We start from the raw sequence: 11,379 nt of genomic DNA, 5'->3' as shown, positions 1-11,379 counted from the left end.
GAGCTTTGTAAAATGCAAATCTTACCTTTTTTTCATAATGTTTTACTTTCTTGTATTATTTTATTCTGAAATTAAGTAATCAAGAAAGTTGGTTAATTAATTGTATCATATGTTTTTTTCTCTTAAAATGTTCACAAGAATCTCTATTGCACTTAAGATAAAAACCAAACTCCTTATTTTGTCATAAATGTCCTTTATGACATGTCTCCAGCTGTGTATCAGACCTGACTCTCTATCATGTGTCTCTTTACTCAGTAATCTGCCACTCCAGTCTTCCATCTATTCCTTGAATTTGTCAGCCTCAAACCTTTGTACTTGCTGGACTTTCTGCCCAGAATTGTTTTCCCATTGCTGGCTTCTTCTCTTCCTTCATGTCTCAAGTTGTCATCTTATAAAAGAGAATGTCCTTAGCCATCCTCTCTACTAACACTATCATATTGCCCTGTTCTGCTTTTTTTTTGGGGGGGGTCACATATTACCATTTGAAATTCTCTTGTTTATTTAACTGACTTTTGGCTTGTTGGCTTTTGCCCCTGTATCTTGGGAATGTAAATTTCTTGATAGAATAGCCTCATTTGACATGTTCAAACTGGCATCCACATTTAGAAGGTGTTTTTTAAATATCTGTTGAAAGACTCATGTATCATAGGTTTGTTAGAAGGTTAAGGGGCGGGTAGCAGATATAAAGGGCTCAAGTTGACAGGACTTTCAGCTACATAAAGTCACTCAGAGAACATGTCTGATAGGAGTCTGTTGACGACCGGCCATGTCTACCTTCTGACATGGTCACAGAGACTGATGACTCCAGACTGCATGGAAGGTCTGGGAAGGCAATGGCTCTGCTTCTTCTCTGCTTCGTTATGTTGCCAATAGGGATCTTAGGGATGAGGAATCCACAGCTTACTAAACAACCACAGAAAAAAGATTCCGAGGGAAGGGAATGTTGAGGAATAATAATGATTCACCCTTTGGCTAAAATCCCAAAAGCCCCCATTCTGCCACCATACAATTTTCCCAGAGTGAAACATACCCCCTTTAGAGGAGCCCCCAATAGGATGATACGTTACTGTGGGAGGCCTGGAAGCCTGCCTGCTAATGTACAAAAAGAAAGCCACTTCCCCTGCCAGGGAAGTGTGGATAAGAACTTTAAGTAACTTGTGTTCCTTAAAGAAAGATTAAAACCATTTGTTCCCTCAGATTGGAGGTGAGTCAGAGAGATAAGGGGCTGTTGTAGATGTCCCGCCAGTTGTGAGCTGTTGTGTCAGATCTGTTGGCGGGACCCTAAGAAGTGTCAATGTTCTGGAGAGTGGTTTTTTACCGGATATTAAAATAGATTATGTGCTTGGCTTGTGTAGTTGTTTTGTAATTCGTATATAACCAAGTTTAAGAGGTCATATGCAATTATGGTGTAATAAGGCTTTCTTTACTTTTCTTCTGTGAGTGATTTCATGGAAAATGACTGTATTAGACTTTGGAAGGTTTAGAAAAACGTACTCAGGAAACTTTAAAGAGAAATGTTTCTAATGTGTCCTTACATCACGGGAAACTTGGATGATGTTTTCTCTGTGTGTGTCACCTAAAAATTTATATAACAAAATGCTATAAATATTGTAAGTTTCATAATAATAAATGAGCAGTCCCACATAATCATCGGGTCTGCGTCCATTTATTTGCCGACACCGCTCATTCTTTGGGAAACCCTGAACCTGCTGGAGCAGGACTTCAGCAAGTGGTGCCTGAACAGGTACCTGAAGGTAAGCCTTTGTGATTATCGGGGTGGCTAGGATCTCACCTGTGGTGCCACGGTCCCCCCTGTAAAGACAGATAGGGAAAGGATAGGTGAGAAGTCTTCAGAACTTTAAGAAGTTATGGCCCATACTGAGTTTAAAGAAAGAAGACTCTTTATTGAAATATTTTTACATATGCTTTCAAAAGGGGGATTAAAGTCTCCTCCACACAACTTGTGTGTTTTTTACATTTTGTACAAGAACAGTGCCCCTGCTTCCCTGAAGAAGGCACTGTTAGTTTAGAAACATGGACAAAGGTTGGGAAGGAATTAAAACTGTATTATATTCTCAATGGTTTGGAACGAGTGCCTGTAGATACTTTTGCATTATGGAATATAATTAGAGATGTCTTAGATCCACAACAAGAAGTTGATAAAATGCGCAACAGAGTAAAAGAGAAACCAGGTGAAAAAAATCCCCTATTACCCCCTGTCCCTTCCCAGGCAATGTTAACCACTGACCCTGTTAATGATAATCATCTATCTCCTGGAGATGAGGAAGATTTAGGAGAAGAAACAGCTAGGCAAATCGTTAAAAACTATATTTCATGTTAAATATCTAGTGGCACTCTCCCCTTTGGGCTTAATCTTCATGGACTGAAACCTAATACCCTATGGCAAATGTTACGGTGGACATGTTTTCTCAAGTAATCTTAGCCTCGGCTAGGACTGGAGAAGCCTATAAGGATGTGGTCCAACATTTATTTTTCTGTTTCTCACAATTAGGTATTCTTAAACAATTAAAAACTGATAATGCTCTTGCTTATACGTCTAAGACTTTTCATCAATTTTGTACTCAGTTTGGTATCTGTCATTCCACAGGAATTCCTTATAATCCCCAGGGCCAGGCTACAGTTGCAAGAACCCATCAGACTCTAAAAAACCAAATAGTTAAATTACAAGGTGGAGAATTTAAGTCTAGTTCCCCCCATCACAATGTGAGTCATGCCATGTTCATAGTCAATCATCTTAATTTGTATTCTTTGGTCCAATCAGCCATGACTAGGCAATGGAATCCTGAGGAAACTGTTAAGTCGATGGTAAAATGGAAGGATCTCCTTACAGGTCAATGGAAAGGACCAGATATCCTTTTAACATGAGGGAGAGAATATGCTTGTGTTTTCCCTCAGGATTCATCTTCACCTATTTGGGCTCCAGATCACCTAATTAGACATGTCCAGTCTCCCATCCCCACCACTGTTCAACTTCCTGAAACAGGAACAAAACTGCTCAAACTCAACTGATGACGAAGAAGAAGAAACTCTCATTCCTCAGCTGAAACATCTTGCTTTCGAGGGCCTCCTCAACCGCAACCACCTCCACCTCCTTATCGCTCACCACGACCACAGCCATGCTCCACTGCCTCCACAAGAACCTGCAGACCACCAACTTGGGGACAGCTAGAAGTGCTGACGCATGATGCAGAGGACTTGGTTCAGTCTCAAAATACTTCTCTTACTCCTTTTACTGTTTTTGTTGCCATGTTAGCAATTTTGGCCTGTCAGGTAAGCCAAAATAATGCAGAAAGTACTTACTGGGCATATATTCCTAATCCTCCAATTTTTCAACCTGTTACATGGGATAGTGAGGTTATAACGATTTTTACTAATAATACTCCCCTCAGGGGAAGTCCCCAGATTTTCTGCTCTCAAAGTAAGATGGTCATAAATCACAATTTTTCTTTTTCTGGTAGCTCCAGCTTTGGTGCAATTTGTTTCATTCTCCCCAAATTTGCTCCTACTTCAGAACAGGCTCCTATTATTCCTGGATGCTTGCCAACCCAGATAAAAGGGTTGGTAACCGATGCCCCTAATCCAAAACTAGGTAGACCAAATCTACATGATGTATGGTCATTAATTCTGCTAATGCCTGGAGATTTTGAGCCCAAAATTAAATCGTCTCTACCCCATTCTCCTAAATATCCTACATATGTTAGTCATGCTCAACAAAAATATACCAAAACTAATAATGATTGTATTAAAATACATCCTGGAATTGGGTACCCTTACTGGAGGGAATGTATGTGTTCTTCTAAAGTTGCTATTCCTATCCCCCAAATTAATCTTTCTTTGAGTGACTGGAGCTATGATGACACAACTGCAGATTACAGATGATATCTGAGTGCAAGTGCCTATCATCCTTGGGATGACACTTATTTGCCTTTACCTTTGCCTATGAATAGATGGAATATTAATAAATGGGTACCCCCAATACTGTTGGTGGAAAATGGGAAGAAATAAACCATACTACCTAATTTATGGAAAGCCTTAGCAACAACTAGACCTATTATTTTGCACTGTCCATGAGGACAAACTGTACATAAGATTAGAGCTTGCTTGCCATCTCCTTATGCTTTGTTAGTAACAACTGATTATAAATCTTTAATAATTTCTTTCAATGAACAAAAATATCAAACTTCTTGTAAGAATTGTAAACTTACTAATTGTCTTACTTTTTCTGAGTCATATAAAGGATTTTAAATTGTGAAATAACCACCTTATTTGATGCTGTTGTAAAATTATCAATTCCATGGTTTGATAATTATGGTTTAAATGTTTTATATGATGTTAATTCTCTTTTAATTTTCCATAAGTGATTTGTAGCTGCTTTAATATTAGGCATTACTTCTTTAATTGCTATAGCTATATCTCTTTCGCTTTCGGCCGTAGCTTTAGCAAAAGAAATTCATGCTGCGTCATTTGCTGATCAACTTTCAAAAAATGTTTCTTTGGCTCTTGCCACTCAAGAAATCATTGACCAGAAATAAGAGAGTAAAGTTAATGCTCTCGACGAAGTGGTACTCGCTGTGGGACAGGAATTCATTACTTTAAAAGTCAGATTGGCTTTAAGATGCCATGGAAACTTTAATTGGATTTGCGTGACCCCCCTTCAGGAAAATAAATCTGTTCATACCTGGGAGCAAATAAAAATCATATCTCAGGTATTTGGAATCACTCGGACCTGAGCATTGATCTTTCCAAATTACATTAGGAAATTCACAACATGAGTCAGGCTGAAAAGGATTTCAGCTCTAGCCAACCTGCTCAGTCTTTTTTTGACAATTTGTCCTCTATTCTGAGTCATAAGTCCCTACTCTCCCTTCTTACTAATGCCAGAATCTGTGGAGTAATAATTCTCCTCCTTCTGTGCTTGTTTCCAGTCATCTTCCGAGTGTTAAAGAATGACATCAACCAGCTCTCTATGGAATTCCATGGCTTTGTTTTAAAAAATAAAAAAGGGGGAGTTGTTGGGGACCAGCTGTAAAAGGCTACTTTCTGACATGGTCAAGGAGACTGATGACCCCAGACTGCATGGCAAGCCTGGGAAGGCAATGGCTCTGCTTCTTCTTTGCTTAGTCATGTTGCCAATAGGGATATTAGGGATGAGGAATTCACAGCTTACTAAACAACCACAGAAAAAAGACTCCGGGGGAAGGGAACGTTGGGGAATAATAATGATACACTCTTTGGGTAAAATCCCCAAAGCCCCCATTCTACCACCGTACAATTTTCCCAGAGTGAAACATACCCTCTTTAGAGGAACCCCCAATAGGATGATATGTTACTGCAGTGGCTGGCATTATAGGGGGCCTGGAAGCTGGGCTGCTAATGTACAAAAAGAAAGCCTCTTCCCCTGCCAGGGACCCGTGGATAAGAACTGTATCATGTGTTCCTTAAAGAAAGATTAAAACCATTTGTTCCCTCAGATTGGAGGTGAGTCAGAGAGATATGTGGCTGTTGTAGACGTCCGCCAATTGTGAGCTGTTGTGCCAGATCTATTGGCGGGACCCTAAAAAATATCAATGTTCTGAAGAGTGGTTTTTTACCAGATATTAAAACAGATTATGTGCTTCATTTGTGTAGCTGTTTGGTAATTTGTATATACCCAAGTTTAAGAAGTCATAAACAATTATGGTGTAATGAGGCTTTGTTTTATTTTTCTTCCGTTAGTGATTTCATGGAAAATGAATGTATTAGACTTTGGAAGGTTAAGAAAAATGTACTTGGAAAAGTTTAAAGAGAAATGTTCCTAATGTATCCTTACATCATGGGAGACTTGAATGATGTTTTTTCTGTGAGTGTCACCTAAAAACTTATATAACAAATTGCTATAAATATTGTAAGTTTCATAATAATAAACGAGCAGTCCCACATAAGCATCAGGTCTGTGTTCACTCATCCTTCGGGAAACCCTGAACCTGCTGGGGCAGGACTTGGATAGGAGTCTGCCATGTTATGAGGTTCTTTTCTACACACATGGTTTCCAGGAGTACAGAAAACAAGCCAACCGTTCAAAAGTCAGTTAAATAAACAAGAGAATTTCATATGGTAATATGTGCCCAAAAAAACCCCTAAAAAACTCATATCTGTTCTTAAAAACTCTAGAATTGAAGTGATTTGTGTCACTTTTACCTGGAGTTTATTGGCCAGAACTGGAGTTAAATGGTCTTAGTCTGGCTACAATAAATGCTAAGAAATGAAAGAGGAACATGTATAGACTCTTTAGAAAGTTCTACTGTGTCTACTATTATCCATTGTTAAGGAGGAAAAAGCCTAGGTATAGAGGGATTTAAAAATCTTACTCAGTGTCACAGAGCTGGTAACAGGTAAAACCCAAGCTGCCTGGCCACAGAGCCTGTCTACTTGACCACAGACTCATGTTGAAGTTCACAGGGAGACCTTCCAAGAGAGTGTCTCATGGGCTTTTCCTCCTATTTTCATTCTCTTCTCAAAATGAAGATAATTTTCTTCTATTCCTTCTACTTCAGTAGTGGGGATTTTTGTACTTTAATACTTCAAGTATTTAATGTTTTGTTTACAGTCGTTGCACCCTGAGCATGCCCAATCTCATCTAATCTAAGAGTGTTTAATGTTTTCTTACTATGGCCAGTTAACCAGTTCTTGCCTCTCAGCCCTGGCAAGAATGTCCTGGATGTCCCCCAAGATCCTTAGTAGTGACTTTTTAGTGAGGTGTTTTCTTCCCAGATTCAAAGGAGATTAGGATGGAATGTTGGGGTAGAAAACTGGAAATTCCCCATTGCTAAATGATATAGCTCTCAAATGACTCCAGTGGAAGACCAACAGTGCAGGCATTACATATGACAACCCAGTGTCTGAATGCCTGAACTAGGTGTTTAGCCCTCTTAACATCACATAACCCTTTCAATGATCCCATGAAACAAGTCTTATCAATAAGTCATTCATTTTACAGGTGAGAATAACAATCTTTGAGAGATAAATGGCTAGTCAAAGTGCCTTCTTATAAATGGCTGGGCCAGGACTTTAGTTCGACTTTGGGATTCCAGGACCCTTTATTTTGCTTCTCTTAATGTTTCAAATTAATAAAAACAACGAACATCGATTATGCCAGCTCTATAAAATATAAATTATTTTATCTATTCCTAACAAACAAATAAGCAGAGAAAAACTCTGGAAGGTAGATGTTGCTATTATCACTTCTATTTTACAAACCAAAAAAAAATAATTAATTCTGCATGGATGATAAGAAAAAATAGCAAAAAATAAAAAACAAATAAGACAATGAAGGCAGAGAGTGAGAAAATCAACAAGTGGCAGACTTAAGGATCAAACCCAGATCTTTCTGCCTCCAGAGCACAAGCTCTTATGTATGAGGCCACACTGCCTCTCAGCTGTCATTGAGGAGAAACCATGAGGATGCAGAGCTGGGAGTGGGGAGCAGGTTAGCTGCTAGTGAAAGTGACCCATTCAACTTTGTTCTCCTGAATGCCAAGTCATTCCAGAAGTACTGGAGGTTATTTCATACACAGAATTTGTTTTTATAATTGATTAGTTCTATGTAGAGACCTTTAATCATTTTCAGTCCTGTTCTCCTTGAGCATCTCCTCCCCCTACTGAATCACTGGACTCCTGACAAGTTCTCTGTTCAAAGTTCCCCTTGGCTGTGGCCAGGAGCTAAGTTTAGATGTGTACACATCCGGGAAAGGACCTGATGATAGAGAACCAAACATATAACGACTCCTTTACTATATCTATTCAAGACCTCGCCCAGCTGTGTCCTAAATCGTACCAGGTAAGGAGATGAGCAACAGCTTCTTTGGTGTGTATATGTATTTGGATGTGCATGAGCGTGGGCATGTATGTGCCATGGGGCAATAAATTCTATATAGATTCCTAAACTTAAAATCCAATTTTAAATTCTGGCAATGCTACTTATAAGTTGAAAAAATCTGGGCAAATTGCTTAACTTTTCTGATACTTCATTACCTTAACTGTACAATAAAGCTGCTGATATTAGGTGAGAGGATTAAGTGGGTGGCTCACAGAAGGGAACTGACTTAATGTTAGGCGACTCTGAATGTGGTGGGCCATGGAAGGAGGGCACAAATCCAGGTGAATGCTCAAAATAAATCTTCCCTAAGCATAAATTAGTCCGCTTTCAATAAAGTGAATGCTTTTCATTTAAAAATATAATTTAAAATAAACTAATGGGGAGGTTTGGCTTCAGAATTTGCTGGAACTTAAAAAGCCTCTCAACATTTATTGAGTCCTTACTGTGTACCATACTCGGAGCCAGTCAAGTGATTTATGTGAATGGGTTCACTAATCCTTACAAGAAGTCAGAAAGTAGATATTATTTTTGTACCCTCAAATTCAGAGACAGGAACAGTATCCAAGATTACCTAGCTGGTAGGGGATGAAACCAAAAGTCAAATCCTGGCTTTGTAACTCTGGGACACCCTATAACACACCGAGTATGCTGCCTCATTCAGTAGCTGTATTAGTCCAAAGTCTTGTGAAGTCAAGGCTCAGTTGCAAGAACTCTTCAAGATATTGTGTATCTGGACATGTAGTGGGAGTCCAGCTGCCTCTCAAAGCCACAGTGACGGATAGTTTTCAGAATGTACTTTAAGCATTCCACGAAACTGTTCTTTAAAATTATTTTATAGGATGTGCTTAGATGATATGCTTCAAGAAGGTAGAAACTCTTTTGTTCTAATTAATATCTGGTAGTATTTAGAGTTATGTATGGCACATCCATGATAAATACTTGAGAAATTAAAAATATGCTTCTATAACTTTCTTTTGCGGGAACACTGGCTTTTCTCTTCCCATATTTCATCTGTCAGCTTTCCAAAATATGTCAAAGAATAGAAGAATCTAACATTTTTTGAGTAGTTACTATGTGTCAAGCATGGGGAGGAATAGATAGATATGGATATAGACATAGACGTGGAGTCATGTGTTACTTAACAACCCGGATAGTTAAGAGATATGTGTTGTTAGGTGATTTTGTCATTGAGGGACCATCATAGAGTGTACTCACACAAACCTGGATGGTGCCATCTCTTACATACCTAAGCTCCCTGGTATAGCCTATTGCTCCTAGGCTACACATCTGTGCAGCATGTTACTATATTTTATACTGTAGGTCATTGTGACACAACGGTCAAATATTTGTGTATGTAAGCATATATAAATGCAGAAAATGTACAGTAAAAGTGCACTATTATAATTTTATGAGACCACTGTGTATTTGCAGTTCATCACTAACCAAAATGACGTTTTAAGGTTAATTCCAAAGGTAAATGAGTCATTTTGTTCTGTCGGGGTTGATTATTCAATGAGAATTTCCCGGGAGAGTGATAACTAGCAGGAGTTTTTATTTCCAGAGTAGTTGCCTTTGCTGTCTGTGTTCAAGTGTCTTATGCAGATGTTGTTCATCAACCATCACAACTTTAGGCTATAGATACTGCCAATATTTCCATGTTGTATAGGGAGGTTAAGCCAATTTTTCCAAGTTATGTAGGTGGTATTTGAGCGGTCTGGATTTGAACTTCTGCTGTTTGATTTCTTGTGCTCTCAGCTACCACAGTTTACTTCAGCTGTGTTTGTCCCTCTCACAAGAGGAAGATTAAATTAGAATCACAAACATTTATAAGATGATATCAAAATCATTTCTTCTTTATTTGATCAAGAGGAGTATATTAGTTTTCTAGGGAAATCATAATAAATTACTGCAGACTAGGAGACTTGTACAACAGAAATTTATTATCTCCTAGTTATGTAGGCTAGAAGTCCAAGATCAGGGTGTTTTCTTCTGAAGTCTTTCTCCTTGGCTTGTAGATAGCTTACCTCGTGTTCACATAGCATTCTCCCTCCGAGTGTGTCTGTGTCCTAATATCCTCTTTTCATGAGAACAGCAGTCACATTGAATTAAGGCCTACCCTAATGACCTCATTTTAAAGTAATTAGTTTTTCAAAGATCCTGTGTACAAATACTGTCATGTTCTGAAAAACTGGAGGTTAGGACACCACAGTACGCATTTAGGGAAGGACAAATTCAACCCATAATAAAGGGTTAATGGATTTTCCTATTATATGTCTCTCTATTGTTTTCTTTTTCAGCTGCTTATTAAGGGGTTGTTTGCATTGTCTTTGGGGAAGAGTGAGTTAGTATTTTAAGGAAGATTCTGAGGTCACACATACACATGTGTAGAAAAATAACAGCTGAGTCTGATATTCTCACTCTAAACCAACTCAGGCCTGCGAGGGAAAGTACGTGTTAAAAAAAAAGAAGCAGAGGGGGTGAAATTCTAGAATCTGTTCTGCAGGTGAAACTTGTCTTGCAACCTTTAGAAAATTGCTGTCCCTCCTGGGATACTGGTCTAGATCAGAGATCTTAAGCTCAAAAGTCCTAGGGGCTACAAAACTACCATAAGAGGAGAAGCAGGCAGATGTAACAAACTCAGGATGGTGGGAACCAAGTCCAATTGGAGAACATCCCATTTAGCAAAGCAGATAATTCTTAGTGGCAGCCAGTTGATGTCAATTGAGATAAAGGACCACTTGATGGACATTATCAGTTTTATTGGTCTAATTTATGAGTTTATTGTCAAAAAGTATTGTATTTTTGCTGAAACTAAGGGAGAAGGGACTGAACTGTCACCAGCGATAAAGTGTTTGACTCCAAAAGCTATTTGTGAAGTGACATTATTAAATCAACATTTTCATAGAAATAGAGGTTGTAGCTTAAGTCAATTTTAGCAATAAAACTTTAAGAATGTCCCTAACAATTGAAGGTTCTGTTCTCATGTTGTGGCATTTGTCAGGATTTGAGATGGCAAAGAGGTTTCATTTTATGCATCAACTCTGTTAGATTGGTAATAGCTTCCTGGAACCTTATCCTAGGGAAGATCTCAAGGTCACAAACCAGGCCTGTGGGAAGGTGCTGCGATATTATCAGTGTCTGCCCTGAGGATAATGGTGGATGTTTGTCAGTATCCTGAGAGTCTCAAGTGACAAAAACCCAATCTCAGGCAAAACAGAAACAGTTGGATCACAGGACCCAGGAAGCTTATTAACAAGAGTAGGAGAGATGCAGAGGGATCTCAAAATAGTTTGAACCAGGGACTTGAATGATTGCCGGATTCTTAGGATTCTTATCTCTAAGTTCCTGTACACTTGCTTCATTCTCTTAGGTAGGGGGATTATCTCCACATAATAGGAATCATAACCACAAACAGTACCCAAAATGTGCATTGTATGGCTTCCACCAGAGAAAGAAAGCATTATTTATCTTATCTTATTATCAAGTACACACACACATGCAGA

This window comes from Carlito syrichta, unplaced genomic scaffold, assembly GCF_000164805.1.
Source record: "Carlito syrichta isolate Samal-C Ts95f unplaced genomic scaffold, Tarsius_syrichta-2.0.1 Scaffold312699, whole genome shotgun sequence".
NCBI lineage: Eukaryota > Metazoa > Chordata > Mammalia > Primates > Tarsiidae > Carlito > Carlito syrichta.
Note: the sequence above shows the minus strand (reverse complement) of the source record.